Source organism: Kogia breviceps, chromosome 7 (assembly GCF_026419965.1).
Source record: "Kogia breviceps isolate mKogBre1 chromosome 7, mKogBre1 haplotype 1, whole genome shotgun sequence".
Classification (NCBI taxonomy): domain Eukaryota; kingdom Metazoa; phylum Chordata; class Mammalia; order Artiodactyla; family Physeteridae; genus Kogia; species Kogia breviceps.
In genome coordinates, this window is record NC_081316.1 from 66892937 (window position 1) to 66914622 (window position 21686).

The window sequence follows — 21686 nt, forward strand, 5'->3', positions numbered from 1 at the left end:
GGTTAAGGTTGGTTCATTGGGTTGAGTAGGTTTCCTGGTTGGGGCGATTAGTGCCTATGTTCTGGTGGATGAGGCTGGATCTTGTCTTTCTGGTGGGCAGGTCCACGTCTGGTGGTGTGTTTTGGGGTGTCGGTAGCCTTATTATGATTTTAGGCAGCCTCTCTGCTAATGGATGGGGCTGTAGTCCTGTCTTGTTCTTTGTTGGGCATAGGGTGTCCAGCACTGTACGTTGCTGGTCATTGAGTGAACTACATCTTCGTGTTGAGATGGAGATCTCTGGGAGATTTTCACCATTTGATATTTCGTGGAGCTGGGAGATCTCTTGTGGACCAGTGTTCTGAAGTTGGTTCTCCCACCTCAGAGACACAACCCTGACGTCTCGCTGGAGCACCAAGAGCCTTTAATCCACATGGCTCAAAATAAAAGGGAGAAAAAATAGAAAGGAAAGAAAGAAAGGAAAAAAGGAAGAAGGAAGGAAGGAAGCAAGAAAGGGAACAAGAAAGGAAGGAAGGAAGAAAGCAAGAAAGGGAGGAAAGAAGGAAGGAAGGTAGAGGAAGGAAGGGAGGAAGGAAGGGAGGACAGAAGGAAGGAGGGACGAAAGGAAGGAAGAAAGGATGAAGGGAAGTAAGAAAGGAAGAAGATAAAATAAAGTAGGATAAAATAAAGTTATTAAAATAAAAAATAATCATTAAGAAGAAAAATTTTATTTAAAAAAAATGGGTCAGTCAGAACCCTAGGACAAATGGTGAAAGCAAAGCTATACAGACAAAATCTCACACAGCAGCACATACATACACACTCAGAAAAAGAGAAAAAGGGGAAAATAACAATATATCTTGCTCCCAAAGTTCACCTCCTCAACTTGGGATGATTCGCTGTCTATTCAGGTATTCCACAGATTCCGGGCACTTCAAGTTGATTGTGGAGCTTTAATCCACTGCTTCTGAGGCTGCTGGGAGAGACCTCCTCCTCTCCTCTTTGTTCACACAGCTCCTGGGGTTCAGCTTTGGACTTGGACCCGCCTCTGCGTGTAGGTCCTCCGAGGGTGTCTGCTCTTCACTCAGACAGGACGGGGTTAAAGGAGCAGCTGATTTGGGGGCTCTGGCACAGGCCGGGGGGAAGGAGGGGTACGGATGTGGGGCAAGCCTGCAGCGGCAGAGGCCAGTGTGACGTTGCACCAGCCCAAGGCGTGTCACACTTTCTCCCGGGGAAGGTGTCCCAGGATCCTGGGACCCCGGCAGTGGCGGGTGGCACAGGTCCCCAGGAGTGGAGGTGTGGAGAGTGACTTGTGCTCACACACAGGCCTCTTGGTGGCGGCAGCAGCAGCCCTAGCGTCCTACGCCCGTCTCTGGTGTCCATGCCGACAGCCACGGCTCGCACCCGTTTCTGGAGCTCCTTTATGCAGTGCGCTTAATGCCCTCTCCTTGCGCACCAGGAAGCAAAGAGAGAAGAAAAGGTCTCTTGTCTCTTCAGCAGCTCCAGACTTCCCCCGGACTCCCTCCAGGCTAACCGTGGTGCACTAACCCCTTCAGGCTGTTTTCACACTGCCAACCCCAGACCTCTCCCTGGGATCCGACGGAAGCCCGAGCCTCAGCTCCCAGACCCGCCCTTCTCGGCGGTGAGCAGACAAGCCTCTCGGGCTGGTGGCAGTCAGCACCGATTGTCTGTGCGGGAATCTCTCCACTTTGTCCTCCACACCCTGTCGCTGCACTCTCCTCCGTGGCTCTGAAGCTTCCCCCTCTGCCACCCACAGTCTCCGCCCATGAACGGGCTTCTAGTGTGTGGGAACCTTTCCTCCTTCACAGCTCCCTCCCACTGATGCAGGTCCCATCCCTATTCTTTTGTCTCTGTTTATTCTTTTTTCTTTTGCCCTACCCAGGTACATGGGGTGTTTCTTGCCTTTTGGGAGGTCTGAGGTCTTCTGCCAGCTTTCAGTGGGTGTTCTATAGGAGCAGTTCCACGTGTAGATGTATTTCTGATGTATCTGTGAGGAGGAAGGTGATCTCTGTGTCATAGTCTTCCACCGTCTTCTCTCTTCTCCGTAATACAGTAATTTTAAGATTCATATGGAAGAATAAATTCTTAGGATAGCCCAAAATTTCATGACATAAGACTGCTGAGTATGAACCAGATATTGGAGTAAATGAAATGCACTGTAATTAAAATTTTTATTTCTATAGAAACAAATGAAGAGATTATTAGGTCAGAATAGAGAATTCAGAATCAAATCTGTGAAAATAAATTTTAATGTACCATAAAATAGTATTTTAATTCAATGGGGAAAGAATGGTTTATTTAATACATGGTACTAGCCATCTGGAAAACAATAAAATTAAACCCTATCTCAAAACACACACACACACACAAAATCAAATTCTAAATAAAAGTTTAAAATGTAAAAGACAAAACAATAAATATTTTAGAAGAAAATCTAGGGGACTTTATGTATGCCTTAACCAAAACTGGCAAACAAACATACAAAAAGACATAAAGACATATTTGATTTTGTATGATAAAAAGCTAAGCTAAAACTATCAGAATAATATATAGAATACAATTTTATTTTAGTAAAAATATAAGTATGTGTGTGTGCATGTGTGTGTGTGATGCATCTCCCCTGACATTCTGCTAGCCTCTCTATCTTAAATACAACTAATTTGTTTCAGACCACCATTATCAACCATCTAGAATTATTTCAACAGCTTCCTAATTACTCTGCTTTCTAATCTCTCTGCAATCCATTCTATATGCGTCTTTTTAATATCATAAATCTTATCATATAATTTCTCTACTTAAAGCCCTCTAATGATCATCCTTTGCCCTCAGAATAAAGTCCAAATGCACCAGGGCTTGATCCAGCCCTTACTTACAGACTCAACCTCATCTCTCCCAATTTCCTCACTTCACATCTCTGTATAAGCCATTATGACCCACTTGAAGTTTCCTGAACATGCTCAACAATGTCTCTCTGACAGGTTTCTGTCCATGCTACTTTTGTGCTTCGTTTTGTTGTTTTGTGTTTTAAAAGAATTCTGTTCTCCTACCTACCCCACTTAGGTAGTTATCTGCTTACACTCATCTTGCAGATCCTTACACCTAAATTCCTCCTGAATACTTTCCTTGACACTCAAAGACTAAGATGGATGCTTCTACTTCTTCAGTTTCCAAAGCACTTTGTGAATACCCCCATCCTAGCATTTACCACGCAACAGTTGCTGGCTTGTCCACCCCCTCAATCAGACTTAATCTCTTTGAAAACAAAGGTTATATCCTCTTCACCATTCATTCAATTATTATTTTTTTAAAAATGAGAATACCTGCTCTGTATCAGTCTCAGTGCTGAGCACCAGGGAAACTATCATGTTCAGAATACCCTTATTGAGCTATGTGAAAGATAGTCTGATCCAGTAGTTGTACACATAATCCAACAACTGTACATAGAAACCACATGATGATAGGTGTTAGAATGATAAGTTGCAGAATGATATGAGAGCATATGACAGGGACCTAATATAATCTACAGGGTCAAAGAATGCTTCCTTTAAAAAGTGACACATATGAAAGATAAGTAAAAGTCAACTAGGCAGCCAAGAAGGAGGAAAGAAAGACCATTCCAGACCAAAGGAACATGTATGCAAAAGTCCTGCAAGAGAAACTAAAATGAAGCTTTTGAGAAACAATGAAGACCACTATTGTAATCCTAATCCTTGGCACAGTGCCTGTTTGTAGTAAATTTTTTGAATAGATAGATAAAAGAATCAATCAATTAATGAATGAACAAATAAATATGGCTGTGTGTGACTGACCACATGTCTGTATAATATATATATGTATATATATAGATCATATACAATGTATATATTATATAATACACTGGATATATCGATAGATGCTTGTATGGGTGCATATGTATAGTTTTTCCATTGTTGTTTTTCATGCCCTTCAATATTCACTGGCAGGTCTTTTTACATAAGTGGGCTAGTAATGCTAAAAGACTAATTTAATAGGTGTGAATGCTTACTATTTGACAAATTATTGTTTCTTTGCCAACAAATAGCCACAGGTGAGAACTAAGAAATGGACAGACTCAGGACAGCACATGTATAATCAGGCAGCTTTATCAGGGCTCTGTGCTATGCTTGCTATCAGAAGCTGCCCACCTGTCAGGTGACTAAGGGCTCATCACATGTCCCAGTCTTCCTTCCCCAGCACCCTGACATGTTGCTGTGTAAGACACTAAGCCAAGAGCCCCACAGCAGTATGGTACATTCAAAGAATGCACAAATATGAGCTAATTAAAAAGAGGAACTTCAGGAGCACCTGCCTCAGCCTTGTACACGCACTTGGCCCTTGCTTCTGAAATGCAATCTGCCACATTGTGAAAATGTGTCAATGTCTCATAAGCTTCAGAATCTCCCTACAGAGATGTTCTCTCATCATTTCTCATGCCTGCACTTTTTAGCAGTCTTTTACACGTTGGCTAAGAATTTAAGGAAGAGAATTACTATGCAAATGCATGGATTCCTGTTTCTGCTGATGATAACTGGCCCAGTTTAAATCAGAGGTCACAAAAGTGGCAGAAGAAGAGCATAATTTCCAGAAGGAAGGCTCCTCCGAGGGTTTACTCAGAGCTGTTAATCACTGCTAATGCCTCTTTAATTGTTATGCTTTTTACAATCACTAAATTGTGATCCACCGTCCTCAACTGCTCTAACCCGGTTTTGGAAACTATGCCTCTATCCAATTTGTACAGAGAGGATTAACTTTTGGAATAAAAGTTTTGTTGTTGTAAATAAATAAAATTGATGGGAATCTGAATTTTTTTTTACACTTTCAAACTGGTTTTCAGTATCATATTTGATTTATTTGCCCTTGTCGAATCACATTTTTCATAACCAATTCCCTTTTGATCACACATATAAGATATTGGGCTGAGTAAGAAAGTAATTTAAAGCTGTGAAAAAAAGTATCAATGGCATACATAGGGACTGAACCCCTAACCACTGCTTCTTTTGCCTCATAGGTGAGGTCACCCTAAGAATGGTTAAAGCTAGCACCCGAAGCAGAGCAACTGTTCATATGTGTTCCTACCTTACAGCGAATCTGACAGGACCACTGACCTATGTTTGTCATACCACAGCTGAAGATATTCCACAAACAGAACACAAGGGAAAGCCTGAGATACGCAATAATTAACAAAAATGGTAATCTTTTAAAATTGGGAGAGGAGACAACATACACCTGAGTTCTTCCAATATTGTAATGGAAACTACAATATTTTTGGTTTCATGGCTTATTTGATAAAAAGTTATGTTCTTAAGAATTCTTTCACTTTTTTTTTTTTTTTCTGGCCATGCTACATGGCATGCAGGATTTTAGTTCCCCGACCAGGATGGAACCCATGCCCCCTGCAGTGAAAGTGCGGAGTCCTAACCACTGGACTGCCTCTTTCACTTTTCTAATACAGCATTGTGTAACACAGTTCATTTTTCTGTCCCTTCCCAATTTTTGTACATACCCACACATATATTACAATTGAATTCATAATATAATAATGTATACAAAAAATTTGTGATTTTTTTGTATTTCATCTCTAATGGATGCTGGGAGTGTGTGAAGCTATCAGCTCTAGGCTGAGTCGTGCTCTGGTAACTGCTTTTAGCTGAAGGGAGATGCTTGGCCCAATGGCAGGATTCAGGCCCCAGGGAAGCATGAATCCAAAGGTTAGTTTGAGAGGTGGTGAGCTGTAATACAAAGGCAAGGCATCCTTGCCTCAGTAGGGGGCAATTCTGGAGAGATCAGCTGAGACATTTGTTGTGACTGCACCTAGGCATAGCAGTTCAACTTCTCTCTCATTTTACTTTCTTCACATCCTTACAGGCAATAGTCTGATAAAACTGCTAAGCTGCAAATGCGGGCTTTCTTTCATGAAAAAGGATGACTCAGACAGTGAAGCTAATCACAAAGTACTATTCTCAGGCCTTGAAACCTACTGTGGTTTGCCTGGTTGGGTCATTGATCCTGAGAGTACTATCCAGTAGCATTCCTGAGAACAGATCTCCCCCTCAGAGCCTGTTTCCTGGGGAAACAGAGCTATGATAACATTATAAACATTTTCCCATGCTGTAGCATAATCTTTCCACATAGTTCTCAATGAAACAGCTGTTTAATGTTCTTGTAAGCAGATTATCACATTTTAATTGACTATTTCCGTACAGTTGGACTATTGGTGGTTGCCAATATTTTTTCAGTATAAAGAGCATTCAGAGAACAGGATCAAGCCATTTTTGATGTTTCTTCTTGTTGTGTTAAACTATTTCTTAAAAAATCTGAAGCATCGGATATTATTAAGATAAAGATATGAAGGTTTTCAGTCTATCGATATTAAGGATTTATAGATCATAGCATTGCAAACATAAGTCCAATAGCAAAATATAACACCAGAATACTAAGGAATTGGGACAGATTATTTTATATATTATTGTTTCTTTGACCCAAGACTCAGAATAGGATGCTTGAGAGGCCCCAAAAGAAAAAGAGAACAGAATGGTCTATAATTAACTTCTGCAGCTAATTATACCGTACTTGGCTGAGTAAATCTGAATCTACACAATGCTAGCACCCAGTATACCATCAATATTTGTTGAATACATGTATGTATGAATGAATAAATAAATAATCAGGTTGTTTTAAATTTTAATTGAAATTCAAGAAAGCTCATTAATGTAGAAATGTAGAAAATGTATGTAATGTAGAAAATATGGACAGGATACTGAGAAGCCTTTAGCTTTAAGTTCTTAAATTGTTCCCATGCCAAAGCAAAAGTAATGGTGTTGGTAACAGTAATAGCATATGTGGTATGCAGAAGCTAGCAGAGGGACTAAGATGGAAGAGTTAAGGAAGAATAAAATACAGTTACAACTAGTAAAGGTACTCAGAGTCAACCAGAAAACAGTAAGCAAAGTTTGTTATTGCACCAGGACACATGCCACAAATTCATGGAAAGAAGTGCCAGAGACTGAAAGATATTAATGGAAATTCACATTTTAAATTTGGGGCAGATGAGGAACGAAGGCATGGTATATCTCGTGAGATGCATTGGCAATCCTATAGACATATCGTAAGATTTATCCCCATTTCTCGTCTCTTAAAATGCCTCAACAAGAATCATTTCTCAAATCAGGCTGTCTCTTCAATGATTCGTGAGCACACCTTGCTCATTCCCACATGTGTCCTGTCACTCAGAGTGCCTCTCCGGGAATCCCCAAAAAAGAGCATCCCTCACTGGACAGGCATAAACAAGGGGACAAAGAGGAGAGGAATCCACTTCTTAGGAAGGAGAGGGAGGAAAAAATACATCATAGTAGGAGGCAGAGAATACCAAAAAACAGAAGCAGGAGAAAAGAAACTGCACCAAAAGCTTAGTTTATTTTTATAGAGATATTAATAGGTAAGCCTGGGGCTAACTTACCCAAAAGAGATATAAAACAAAAATGTCTGAATTTAGAGCTTTTCTTTCTCCCATAAACTTTTATCACTTCCCCACCACGCTTTAAGTCCTAAAGAAAACAAAAGGTTATATGGGAGATCTTTCTTAACATCTGAAAGCAAACAAAAACACATTATCCAAAAGGTCAACCACATCCAGCATTTGACAGGAAAAAGTTATTACAAAGTTGTAAGATCTTAAATTCACACTCAGTGATAAACACCACACTCTTTTCAAAGCACTTCTTTAGTACATTGCAGAAAAGAGTCATAATTAAAAGTCAAAAAACATGCTGACTTTTCTCTTCTTAGGCCATTTCCAAGCCTTGCCAGAATATTGCTGCTATTTCCTTTCTAGCTTCCAGAAGAATGTCAAAGGTCAACATAGTTTGTTTTGTCTATCCAACTAACAGTGAAATGGCTGGCTGGGTGGCCTAGAAGGTAAATACACATTTGAGATATTTTTAACCTTGCGACCATGTTAACCTTGTTCTAAGTGCAAATCTTATGATGTAGGCAATCTTCTTTTTAAACAGTGAGCCAAATTTAAACTCCACTGTCTGCAGAACCTATACTACAGTAACTCTTGCTACAAATATCCCTGTTTCACAAATCAGAACTACCCAAGGACTTATATAAAGGAGCTAAGAATGAAGACACATGAAGTCAAGTTCCCATGTGGCAATACTAAGATTTGCTCTATCTCACAAATCCCTCCGATTTGCCTAACATTTCTACTAAGGTGAAAGCAGGGACATTGGTTTGTGGATACTACTGTTACTTGATGTTTGCCTCCCACTGGCAATTAGATTCATACATCATTTAATTAAAAATTTTGTCACCACAAAATCAAGATTGTGAGGTTCATAACCGCATGAAAGTGTGTATGTGAATGAGTGTAGGGCTTAAGGGGGTAAGGGGAGGGAAGTTAAGGAGACCTTAGACATAAGTAAGACCTGAGATGACATCTACCTGCCTCATATGTTTGCTTATGGTCACAATAAGTTTGAAATTTGAGTATAATTCACTTAAATCCCATTATTTCTATATAACAATTAAAGTTTTAAAGAATTAAATAGATATGTATCAAAAATGAACACCATTTAAAAAAATACTTTGTCTATTCCAACAAGAGGGGAAGTGAATATCTAGTATGTGCTGGATGCTCTGATCTGTTATTAATTTTACAATCTGGGCCATGGTAGTAATTTTAACCATATATAGTTGTAGTCACAGCGTTTTCCATCATCTTCTAAATAGTTTGCTTTAAACTCCTATTAGCTCATTTTAAAAAACTAAACAGCTACTTGGTGTGATATCTTGCTTCAGATGAAGACTCTATTTAACTAATTGTACAAACAGTTATATAGAGATGCAGAAAGCACTGTTATTAAATATAGAAACACTTATAGCACATTGCAATATTATCTAATGACTGATGACAGACTGTGAATAATAATTTACTCTGGGTACTTAAAATGTCAGGGGAGAAATAAAAAAGAAAGTCAGAGTCTATAGAAAAGATTATGTCAACAATGTCATAACAAAAATGTCATAACATAACAGTAAGAGGATTACAAGCAGAAAGGAACAGGTCCTAGTATAGATGCCACTCACTGTAGTATCAAAAAATAAAATAGATAACTTGAGCAGTAGAAGTAGTCAGCAGTTTTACCACTAAGTCAAGTTATAAGGCCACAAAACTTGAGAAAAATAGTATCCATAGATGGGCTCCAATTTGGACACTGATTACATAGAATTAGATGTTTTCATTGATGATATTAGGAACAGCAAAATATACTTAAGTATAAAAATAGACTACCAAAGCTCTTAAACTCGTTTGTTTGTTATTTTTGTTTAGTTTTGGATTTTTTTAAAAATTGGTGCTAGAAATAGAAGGTCCCTTTGGATCAATGATCTATTTTAAATATAATTTTATTCAATCATTTTTAGAAATGTTTTATTTCGATATAATTTTAAACTTAGAGGAAAGTTGCAAGATTAGTTCAAAAGCTTCCATATTCTTTTACCAAGATTCACCAATTTGTTAAAAATTTACCCCATTTGCTTTATTATGCACTCTCTCTCTCTCACACACACACACACACACACACACACACACACCATTTAAGAGTAAGTAGCAGACATGCCCCTTTACCACTAAATACTTCAGTGTGTATTTCCTTAGAACAAGAATTCTCCCTTACAAAAACACAGTAAAATCATAAAGATGAGGAAATTTAACACTGGTACAATACTATTACCTAAAACACAGTCCAAATTCAAGTTTTCCTTACTGTCCCAACAATACTCTTTACAGCTCCTTTTTTTTTCTAGTCCAGGATCCAATAAAAGATCATATATTGCATTTGTTTGTCTTGTGTTTTTTGTTTTCCCTCCTCTAGAACAATTCCTCAGTCTTTCTTTGTCTTTCAAACAATATTTCTCAGATACCTACCCTTCCAGACACTCTTCCTTGTTGGTGTGGTTACAAAAGATTGAACATGGAATCTAACTACTTGGTACCTACAGTCAAGCCGGAGAGAAAGATATATAAACCAATAGGAAGCACATCATGAAAGTATAAGCTGGAGTCTCCCCATTTTTATCAGCTGAAAACCATTGCTTTCTTTATCTTTTTTCTATCTCCCATTTGGGAACAGGAAAATAATTGTATAGTCAGAATCATCACTGGTAAAAGTTATTTAAAAAATAAATTTTAATTCAATGAGTTATCTGAAGTAATATAGAGTACTATATAACAGTATGCAGTAAAACCGTATACATACACAAACATGCACACACAGAAATTTGTGGGGGATGGGGGTATTTTTTTCTTTTTTTTAAGACATAGTCATGTTTCTTCTAAATGGAAGATGTGTTACAATTTCCATTTATTTTCAGAAATAGAGAAAAATTGAACATGGTGAAAAAAACTGTGCTCCCTTTCTGAAGCTGGAGAAGCTATATTCAAATCTAGCCTCAGTCATTTATTAGCTAAGTGATCTTAGGAAAGTCACTTAAAATCTGGGCCTTAATTACTTCATCTGTAAAATCAGATAACAATAGTTAACTATAGACTTTAATGAGTAACAGAAGAATATATGTGAAAATTTTTCATAAAAAGTAAAGCACTGTGATATATATATACATGTATATATGCATGTACACATATGTATGTGCGTCTATAGATGTAGTGATGCATATAGGTGGATGTGTGTATGTACATGCACATGGGGATAGACAGAGAATGACAGTGAGAGAAAGCTTAAGGATGTATTTGATTTGAATTTTTTTTCCTGACAGGGTCCTCCCTCTCACCACTTAGAGGAGTATTGAATCACAAATTTCTCAGTTTGAGCATGGGCCTCCCACTTCTCTTGGGATGGCTGTCTTCCAATGGCCACATACAAGCAGCATTCCATTCTGTCCACTAAGTACAGAAGTTCTATTCCTCCTATCACATGGCCTTTCCATGAGCTTCTAAACTGACAGTGTTAAGAGGGTAGAGATTATGCCTGGGATTATCCCTTTCCCTTACTCACCGTCAAGTCTCTAGAATCAACACAGTCCTGGGTACACAGAGGGTACCTAACAAATATTTGTGGAATGGTGAACACCAGCTGAGACCTTTTCCAGCCCAAAATACTATGACACAGCATCACTGGCTCCTTCTAGAGGTACTTGCTACTCAGACAACAGCCGGGAAACCAGAACTTACATCAACCTCCTCCATATTAGGGTAAATGAAGTTTAAAAAGAAAAAGTTCATTCCTGGAACTCTGAATCAGCATAAACACTATAGTCATGTATAAATCCTATTAGAATTATGTAAATGAATTAAAAATGATTATCATTAACGTATTAATTATTTAATCCTTTCCCCACTCTCTTTTACATTCCACTGCCTTATTTTTCTTCATAGCACATCACTCTGAAGTTATCATTTTTGTTATTTGTGGGTACTTTTTGTTGTTGTCTGCCTCTCCACTTTCTGTTTTTCTCCCTGCTAGTCACCAGCACCTAGAGCAATAACTGAAAAAAGTAGCTACTCAATAAATACTTGTATTGATGGAACAAAGTACTTGAAAATTGTTTCTTTAATGAGGTAAACATTTTCTATATTATTATATACACATATCACTGGATTAATAAACCTTTTCCTGTAGTTAGTACAACAATAAACTTTACCTCAGCTAAAGCCCTGGTGATCATTTAAAACAAACTAAGGAAGTTTATAGATTTGCAACAAGGTAGAGTCTCTTGATTACTAATTTTGCCATCCAAAAAATTAAGCTTAAATATAACATAAAAGAAGAAAACTAATGATAAATTAAAGGAAGCAAACTTCTAAATGCTTGGCAGATTTGCATCTTCCTTTTTATTAATATGAAGGATTGAGTATCCAAATAATGAAAAAGAAAGGGTATGAAAACAAAAACAGAGGTAAATGAAAAACAGTCCTAAATACTAAAAGTGAATGAAGAGGAGAAAGAGGTGTCAGAATGTTGCAGGAAGTACAAAGAATCAGGAAAAACAGAACAAAAAGTAGAAAAAAGATAGCAATCAGAGGTATTTTCAGTCAAAATTATTTTGTGCACTAATCACTCAGTGGAGTAACTCACAAAAATCAGGCTCATTTGTCACTGCTATGCTTGATCTCTGGCTGAAATCCCTCTTGATCTCTCCTTTGAAAAGACCCTAAAATGACTTTGTTTTATGAAAGCTCACAGACAAGTAAAAACTTCCCTTTCCCAGAGCAGCTGCAAACTCACTCTATTGCCCACTCTATTTATATTTCCCCACCTAGGCTAAATTTGTCCTCTGGTGATTAATGGGATTTCTGGTCCAAGTAGTGGTAGAGATAAAAATGTTACTAAAACCAGTATTTTACTAAAACTATGTGTGACCCACTCTTTCTGACATTCGCTGAAGAACAACCTACCATACATCTGTGCAAAGTTAATGACATAGGATGAAGAAAGTGAGGGACTGACCCAGAACTAGTATGTCCACTTATGCAAAGACAGGAGAAAATCAGAAAAAAATATAATATAAATGTGTGGTACAGACAGTGTCAATCTAAGCCAGCAGTCCTCAGCATTAAGAAGACTTGGCAAAGAGATAAAGAGATGGGGGGGAAGGCATCACTAGAGCACATGGCATCTAGCAGGAGGCATTAAACCTACAGCCAGAAGACAAAGGGCAATGAGTGGATGCAGGGCTCCAGTTCCTGTTCAGAGATCAGAAGCAGAACTAAAAGTCCTGAAAAGAAACAGAATAAGTGAAAAGAACTGAGTGGTGTACAAGGAAGCAACCTCCTCTCAGAAATAAGACAGAGAGATAAACCCAGATTCTAGAACCTCTAGTACCAGAAAGTATAACTTGGTACTAAATTCTCTAAGAATTGAACTAGAGCTTACTAGGCATCCTTGCTGAAGAGCAGGGTTAGTCTTGGAGTTACGGTGTCAAGTTATGGCTGCATGTGAGAACTATCAGGGGAGCTTTTTTTTCCTCCAGTTTTATTGAGATATAATTGACACATAGTACTGTATAAGCTTAAGGTGTATAGCATAATAATTTGACTTACATACATCATGAAATGATTACCACAATAAGTTTAGTGAACATCCATTATCTCACATAGATATAAAATTAAAGATACAGAGAAAAGAAATTTTTCCCTGTGATGAGAATTCTTTCATGTATAACATATAGCAGTGTTAATTATAATGATCATGTTGTACATTACATCCCTAGTACTTATTTATCTTATAACTAGAAATATGTACTTTTTTACCATCTTCATCCAACTCACTCTCCTACAAACCCCCGCCTCTGGTCTGATCCACAAATCTGATCTTTTCTTCCTATGAGTTTGTTTGATTTAGAAGTATAATTGACCTACAACACTATGTTAGTTTCTGTTATGCAAGATAGTGATTCAATATTTCTATACATTTCAAAATGATCACTGCAATAAATCTAACTATGATATGTAACCATACATAGGAATTACATATTAACTATATTCCCCATACTGTATATTTCTTACCTATGACACATCTATTTTGTAACTAGAAGTTTGTACCTCTCAATCTCCCTCATCTATTTCTTTCCTCCCCACACCATCTCTGGCAACCATCTATTAGTTCTCTGTATCTAGAACTCTGTTTTTATTTTATGTTTGTTTGTTTTATTTTTCAGTTTCCACATATAAGTGATATCATACATTATTTATCTTTCTCTGTCAGACTCATTTCACTTAGCATAATACCCCTAGGTCCATCTGTGTTATTAGAAATGGAAAGATTTCATTCTTCTTTATGGCTGAGTAATATTCCACTCTGTGTGTGTGTGTGTGTGTGTGTGTGTGTGTGTGTGTGTGTGTGTGTATCTTGAATCTTTATTCATCTATTGGTGGACACTAAGGTTGCTTCCATTTCTTGTTTATCATGGAAAATACTTCAATAAATATAGGGGTGCATATATATTTTTAAGTATTGTTTGTTTGTTTGTTTTCCTTTGGATCTATTCCCAGGAGTAGAACTGCTGGATCATACTGTAGTTCTATTTTTAATTTTTTGAGGACTCTCCATACTGTTTTCCATAGTGGCCACAAGAGTTTACATTCCCACCAATAGAGAACAAGGGTTCCCTTTCCTCCACATCCTCACCAACAATTGTTATTTGTTGTCTATTTGAGAATAGCCATTTTGACAGGTGTGAGGTGATATCTCATTGCTGTTTGGATTTGCATTTTCCTAATGATAGTGATGTTGAGCATCTTTCCATGTGCCAGTTGGTCATCTATATGTCTTCTTTGGAAAAATGCCTATATAAATCCTCTGCCCATTTTTAATAAGTTCGTTTGTTTGTTTGATGTTGAATTGTATAATTTTCTTGCATATTTTGGATTTTAACCCCTTATCAGATATATCATTTGCAAAAATCTTTTCCCATTCAGTACATGGCTTTTTTGTTTTGTTGATAGTTTCCAAATGCTTTTTGTTTGATGTAGCCCCATTTATTTATTTATGCTTTTGTTTCCCTTGCCTAAGGAGACATATCCAAAAAAAATTAAGACTGATGTCAAAGCACATACTGCCTATGTTTTCTTCTAGAAGTTTTATGTTTTCAAGCCTTAAGTTTTAGTCTTTACTCCATTATGAGTTTACTTTTGTGCACAGTATGAGAGAGTAGTCCAGTTTGATTTTTTGAACATAGTTGTCCAGTTTTCTCAACACCATTTATTGAAGAGGCTGTCTTTTTCTCATTGTATATTTTTGCCTCCTTTGTCATAGATTAATTGCTCATGTAAGTGTGGGTGTATTTCTGGGCTGTCTATTATGTTCCATTGATCTATGTATATATTTTGTGCAAGTACCATACTCTTTTGATAACTGTATCTTTGTAGTATAGTTTAAAATCAGGGCGTATGATACCTGTAGCTTTGTTCTTATTTCTCAAGTTTGTTTTGGCTACTCTGGGTCTTTTGTGTTGCTATACAAAAATTTTAATTATTTGTTTCCATTTGCATGGAATACCTTTTGCTATACCCTTGCATTCAGTGTGTTCTTTACTCTGAAATGAGTCTCTTATAGGCAGCATATTGATGAGTCTTGTTTTTTATCCATTCAGCCACTCTGTCTTTTAATTGTAGCATTTAGTCCATTTACATTTGAAATAGTATTGATAGGTATGTAATTACTGCATTTGGTTAATTGTTTTGGGGGTGTTTTTATAGTTATTTTTCCTTTCTTTCTTCTTCTTTTGTTCACTTCCCTTGTGATTTGATGACTATCTTTAATATTGTGTTTGGATTCCTTTCTCCTTTTTGTGTGTATTTATTATAGATTTTTTGGCTTGTGGTTTACCATGAGATAGATAAACAGATAGATAGATAGATAGATAGATAGATAGATAGATAGATAGATAGATAGATAGATAGACAGATAGATAGGGATAGATGATAGACAGGTAGATAGACAGATAGATAAACAGATAGGGATAGATGATAGGTAGATAGATAAATAGATAGATGATAGATAAATAAATAGATGATAGATAGTTGATAGATGATAGATAGATAATTCTAGGTTGTTGATCTCTTAAGTCCATTTTAACAACCCTGCATTTTTACTCTCCACTACCACATTTACTGTTTTGGACAGCATATTTTACATCATTTCATTTTGTTTATCCCTTAACCACTTATTGTGGATATAGATGATTTTACTCCTTTTGTCTTTTAACCTTCCTACTAGCTTTATACATGGTTGATTTACTACCTTTATGTATATTTGCCTTTACCAATTAGATTTGTCCATTTGTAATTTTCATGTTTCTAGTTGTGTCCTTTTCTTTTCCTTTTTTTTTTTTTTTTTGTTTCTTTGACTGTTTGTTTTTTCTGGCACACAGAATTTTAATAACCTTTATAATACCCCACACAACTTCTCAGAAAATGCCAAGTATGTTAAGAAAACTCCTAACTGTACAGGTAGATAATAACATATGGCTTCTTCATGTGGCCACATCCCTTCATTACTGGACGGTGACACTGGTCAGAGTGCCACCCAGTTACTAGTGTGGGAAATACCCATCTGTGACAAATATATAAATTCTGCTTGCTATAACACCTGGTTTGTGTAGGTTCCATTTGTCCTATTGGTCACAAATGAGCTGTTGATACCAGTTCTGACCCCAAATAAATAAAGTTCATTAATAAGTTGCAGCATGATGAGAGGGTCTCATGTAGAGAACTTGGGTCACTTTTTCTGAGTATTATTTGCAGTCGCCTGAATCAGAAGCCAACAGAGAGGTTCATCCAGAGCAACAAGGGGGAGCCTCCCAAAGACTGACTTCATCTCTTCCCACTGAAGCTTCTGCTCCCACTCAGGCTTCTTACTCTTGAGCCTCTCAACCTCTGTTTCATCACTGCATACGAAGTGGATCTGAGTGCCAAAAATCACAGCAGTGAAACTGAAAAACAGCAGACCCTCAAGGCACAGGAAGATCAACAGAATTACAGTGACTAGAGATGAACAATCACTGCATTCAGTCCACTGCCCTTGGATACAGGGGATGAACTGCAACCCTCAGAGGACAAGTGTGTGCATGAACACCAGCGTGAAGTGCAGAGTGAAGAGCACAAAAAAATCTCTGATTCTTTTCTCCAAGACAATTGTTCAGCCATGGCAGGGATGATCCATTTTCCAAATACATCTTTTGCAAATACTGCAGTTGTGGGTGTGCTCAGGCTTGATACAGCAACACTTGGGGTACTTGTAGATCACTTCTTCTGCAAATTCTTCAGTTTGCAGGCTTCAGCTGCAAACTCTCCATGTATTCTTTAATAGCATTTCCTTTAGGAACTACCTCAGGGCTGGTGAGCATGGTCCTCAGGTAAGACGACAGGGCAAGCATCACCAGGCAGATAAAAACGATCCTGTTGACCACAAAGTACCAGAAGTCTTTGGAAGGCAGCAGCACAACTAACATCACCATGAAGTCCAAGTACATGATCAGAAACCACATCATGATGGTGCAGATCATGCTGCTGCTGTCACGGATGAACTAGAGGAGGATGAAAAGTCGTAGTTGTCATTTTCAGTCAGGAGAGGATGATGTTTGACATCCCAGAGCCAGTGTCCTGATGATGGCATGGTTTCCCTCACAATTTATTTCTAAACATTTCTTGAACATTTTGTGCCTTTTATTCAGGATCTTAAGGTGCATACTGTCCCGTGTGATAGAATGTGAGGCCCAGGTGGGGTCACCCAGCACCTTGATTCCTCCTGGCCTGCGGCAGCGGCAACATCAACTGCAGCAATAGAAGCAGGGACACATTGTACAGCAGTGCTCATGTTCGGGCCAGAGCCGCCCACAGCTCTGCTCTGCTGGGTCTCATGGTCTAGTGAAAGGGAGGCTGCCACCGAGCACACATGAGAGCCAGAGCCCATCCTGGAGAGCTGGCCTTTTCTTTTTTATGTAGAGAAGTCCCTTTAACATTTCTTGTAAGGCTGATTTGATGGTGCTGAATTATTTTAGCTTTTGCTTATCTGTAAAACATTTTATCTCTCCATCAAATCTGAATGAAAGCCTTGACAGGTAGAGTATTCTTGGTTGGAGGTGTTTTTCTTTCATCCCTTTGAATATATTAAGTCACTCCTTTCTGGCCTGCAGAGTTTCTGTTGAAAAGTCGGATGATTTCCTTATGAGAGTTCCCTTACACCTAACATATTTCTTTTCCCTTGATGCTTTTAATATTCTCTCATTATCTTTAATTTTTACCATTTTAATTACAATGTGTCTTGGTGTGTTCCTTTTTGGAACACACCAAGACACATTGTAATTAAAATATTCTTTTTCCCTAACTTGCTGTAACCCTTTTTGGTTTGATCCAGTTTGGGGCACTCTGTGCTTCCTGGGCCTGGATATTTCCTTTCTCAGGTTAGGGAAGTTTTCAGCCATTATGTCTTCAAATATATTCTCTGGCCCTTTCCCTCTCTCTTCTCTTAATGGGACACCTATAATGCAAATAGTACTATTGACGTAGTCCCAGAAACCTGTCAAACTTCCTCATTTCTTTGTATTCTTTTTTCTGTTCAGCTTCAGTGATTTCTACTACTTTATCTTCCAGCTTGCTGATCTGTTCCTCTGTATCATCTAATCTATTCTTGATTCCTTCTAGTGTATCCTTTATTTCAGTTATTGTATTCTGAAGCTCTGCTTGGTTCTTTATATTTTCTAACTTTGTTATAAACTTCTAACTTCTCACTCTGTTCATCCAATCTTCTGCAGAATTCTTTGAGCATCTTTACTATCATTACCTTGAAATTTTTATCAGGTAGATTGCTTATCTTCACTTCACTTAGTTCCTCTTCTGAGGTTTTGTCTTATTCTTTCATTTGGAACATACTCCTTTATTGCCTTATTTTGCCTAAATTGCTGTTCTTATTTCTATGTATTTGGTAGGTTGTTACATTTCCTGACCTTGAAGAAGTGACTTTTTGTAGGAGAAGTCCTACGCATTCCAGCAGTGCACTCCTTCCTGGTCACCAGAGCTATAGGTTCTAGGGTATCCCCTATGTTGGCTGCATAGGTCCTTCTGTTTTAGCAGGCTGACTACTATGGGCAAGTCTGGTAGGCATGGCTAGCCCCCAGCTGGGTTGTTTACCAGGCCCTGTCTTGTACAGAGGCTGCTGGCCACTGACAGGTGAGGCTGGGTCACAGGGTGACTGGCCGCAGAGTCCCAGGTAGTCCCAGGGCTAGTGGTGGTCAACTGGTGGGCTGAGCCATATCTGGCAAGGGTGGTTGTGGAGACAGGGTTCCAAGATATGGTGTCAGCCTGTTGATGGGTGGGGATGATTCCTAACACAGCTGACTGTAGGGCCCATGGAGCCCAATGTTGGTGTCAGCCTGCTGGTGATTGATTACTTTAGGGTTAGTGTCAGTGCACTGGTATGCAGGGGCAGGTGTTGGGCCCTTTAGTGGATAGGACCAGGTCCCAGGGTGGCTGTGGGTGCAGGGAGTCTGGGGCTGAGTTCCTGTCAAGGTAGCTACTTAGCTTTAGGTTCCCAGTACTGGCACTGACAGGCTAGTGGGCAAGGCCAGTTCCCAGTGCTAATAATCTACAGGAAGGATTCCAAAATGGCACTTGCCAGCACCAGTGTCCTCATGGTAGAATAAGCTCCTCAAAATGGTTGACATCAATATGTCCTCAGGGTGAGTTCCAGTTTCCTCTTGCCTCTTCAGGAGGCTCCCCAAGATCAGCAGGTTTGTCTGACCCAGGCTCCTTTCAAATAACTGCTTCTGCCCTGGGTCGCAAAGCATGTGAGATTTTGTGTGCACCATTTAAGAGTGGAGTCTCTATTTCCCACAGCCTTGTGTGTCTCCTGAAAGTAAGCCCAGCTGGCCTTCAAAGCCAAACATTCTGGGACTTGTCTTCCTGGTACAGGACTCCCAAGACTGGGGAGTCCAATGTAGGGCTTGGATCCCTAAGTCTTTGGGAAGAAACTTTACAATTGTAATTATCCTACCACTTGTGGATCACCCACCAGGGTTATGGGTCTTGTCTATACTGCATCTTAGCCCCTCCTGCCCATCATGTTGTGGTTCCTTCTTTACATCTTTAATTCTAGAAGATCTTTTCTACTAGTCTTCTGGTCTTTCTTATCAATAGTGCTAATTAAATGGTTGTAATTTTGGTGTGCCCATGGAAGGAGGAGAGCTCAGGATCTTGGTCATTCTCCCTGGGGAACTTATCTTTAACATACAAGATTTCAGTCCCCATTCTAGATATGATGAATCAGAATATTTGGATATAGGGTCTACAAGCCTATTTTTTAAAATTTATCCAGATGATCCTACTGTACAATCACTAGTGGAATCTACTCTACTAGAGTCTGGAGTAGAGACAATTATTTCTGGGATTAGAATTCAAATCAACAATGTAAAAAATATCTCTCTAGGAAGGGCAAAAGCATAAATTCATAAATGTTAAAATAAATGTACATATATTTAGAGTTGGATTTTCTTCCTTTTTCCCTCATCTAGCTCTGGAAAATGTTCAATCCTGACCAGTATGTACAAGTCAGGAATTATTTCAGTATCCTTGCTTATGAATATAACACGTGTTTTTTTCTTCAACTGGATGCTATATGTGATCCATTGGTTTCTTTTCACATCTATCAACAACACTCCCCTTATATCAAATAACATTCTACCTCATACCAACAATGATTCATCTCTTCTGTGGGGACTCACAGCTGGTTCTTCTGACTCCTCTTTTCTACATGGGAAGTGAAGCTCAATCTTTCATATCTACAACCATTCTCTATCTCCCAACAATCTACTCTAACCAAGTCTGTACCACAACAATGAGGAATAAGAATACAGAAGCTGCCCACAAATGTTACAATAAAATTCACATGTATCACAGGGAAAAAATCTGACTAATATTTCCAAAGCTACATTTCGTTTCTTCACAAAGGAAAATTACCATTTCTTATTGTAAAGTTAAGATCAGACTTGGTGTAAAAGAAGGATAGGCCAGGAATTGGAAGTTTGGGCTCAATTATACTATATTTGAAATGAATCTCTTATCTCACTTTAACTACCTACCATTATGGATAACAGAAATAGGTAAAGAGAAGTCCAAAACACCTATAAAATCATCCACAATACATAATCATAGCTCCCAAAATGGAAAATAAAGCATATGAGAATCTTTAACAGAACAGGCTCATAAAAAAAAAATTAAAAGATTCATATTTTTGTTTTTGAAAATAGACTGACTGTGAGATAATAAAGGGAATACATCATATAACAAACCTTAATTTGAGTAGCATCTTTATTCTGACTCATAAAGTTCTGTTCATCAAATTAATTGAAATAAATGGTGATTAAAAATGCTGTCAGGGCTTCCCTGGTGGCGCAGTGGTTGAGAATCCGCCTGCCGATGCGGGAGACACGGGTTCGTGCCCGGGTCCGGGAAGATCCCACATGCCGCGGAGCAACTGAGCCCGTGAGCCATGGCCGCTGGGCCTGCGCGTCCGGAGCCTGTGCTCCGCAACGGGAGAGGCCACAACAGTGAGAGGCCCGCATACCGCAAAAAAAAAAAAAAAAAAAAAATGCTGTCAAAACACTTAAAATTGACTGAATATCTAAACTCAAGGTTAATAAGAATGAAAACTCATCTAGCATAGAACCTGGGATATTTGAATTTAACTCAAATCTTACTTAAAATTTTCATTAATTTTCAATATAATTAACTGGTTATTAAAATTTATAGCCCAGTCAAAGTTAGAGATTTGTAGCAAAGAGCAATAAAATTAGAGAATATAAAGGACCAAAAAACAAAGGAAAAATAGACCTAAGATTAAAATAATTAATGAATAAAAGGCATAAAATAAAAATGGAAAAGAGAGGGGAGGAGAGAAGGTTGTGTGTTCATCTGAGCTAAAAGATTCAAAAGGAGTGAACACAAACATATGGTATTTAAATTTAAAAAGTAAATATGCCAAATCACTATGAATTTGTTCCAAGAGATGGTAAAAAAAATGACCTATGAGTTTCACATAGGAAGTGGTATGGGCCCACAATCATCTTTCTCACATAGTAAGGAAAGAATAAACTTCTTGCTAACTGAGAGAAAAACCAAAAATTATTCTTTTGTAATAGAAGCAGTAGAGAGG

General features: G+C 38.2%; 1 protein-coding gene and 1 pseudogene across 2 annotated transcripts in view; both read right to left on the bottom strand.

Annotated features, from left to right (window-relative positions):
* Positions 1–21686, bottom strand: part of GUCY1A2 (guanylate cyclase 1 soluble subunit alpha 2) — a 477302-nt gene that overhangs the window by 389818 nt on the left and 65798 nt on the right. The window lies entirely within an intron of this gene.
* On the bottom strand, positions 16160–17153 carry LOC131759668 (palmitoyltransferase ZDHHC7 pseudogene; annotated as a pseudogene).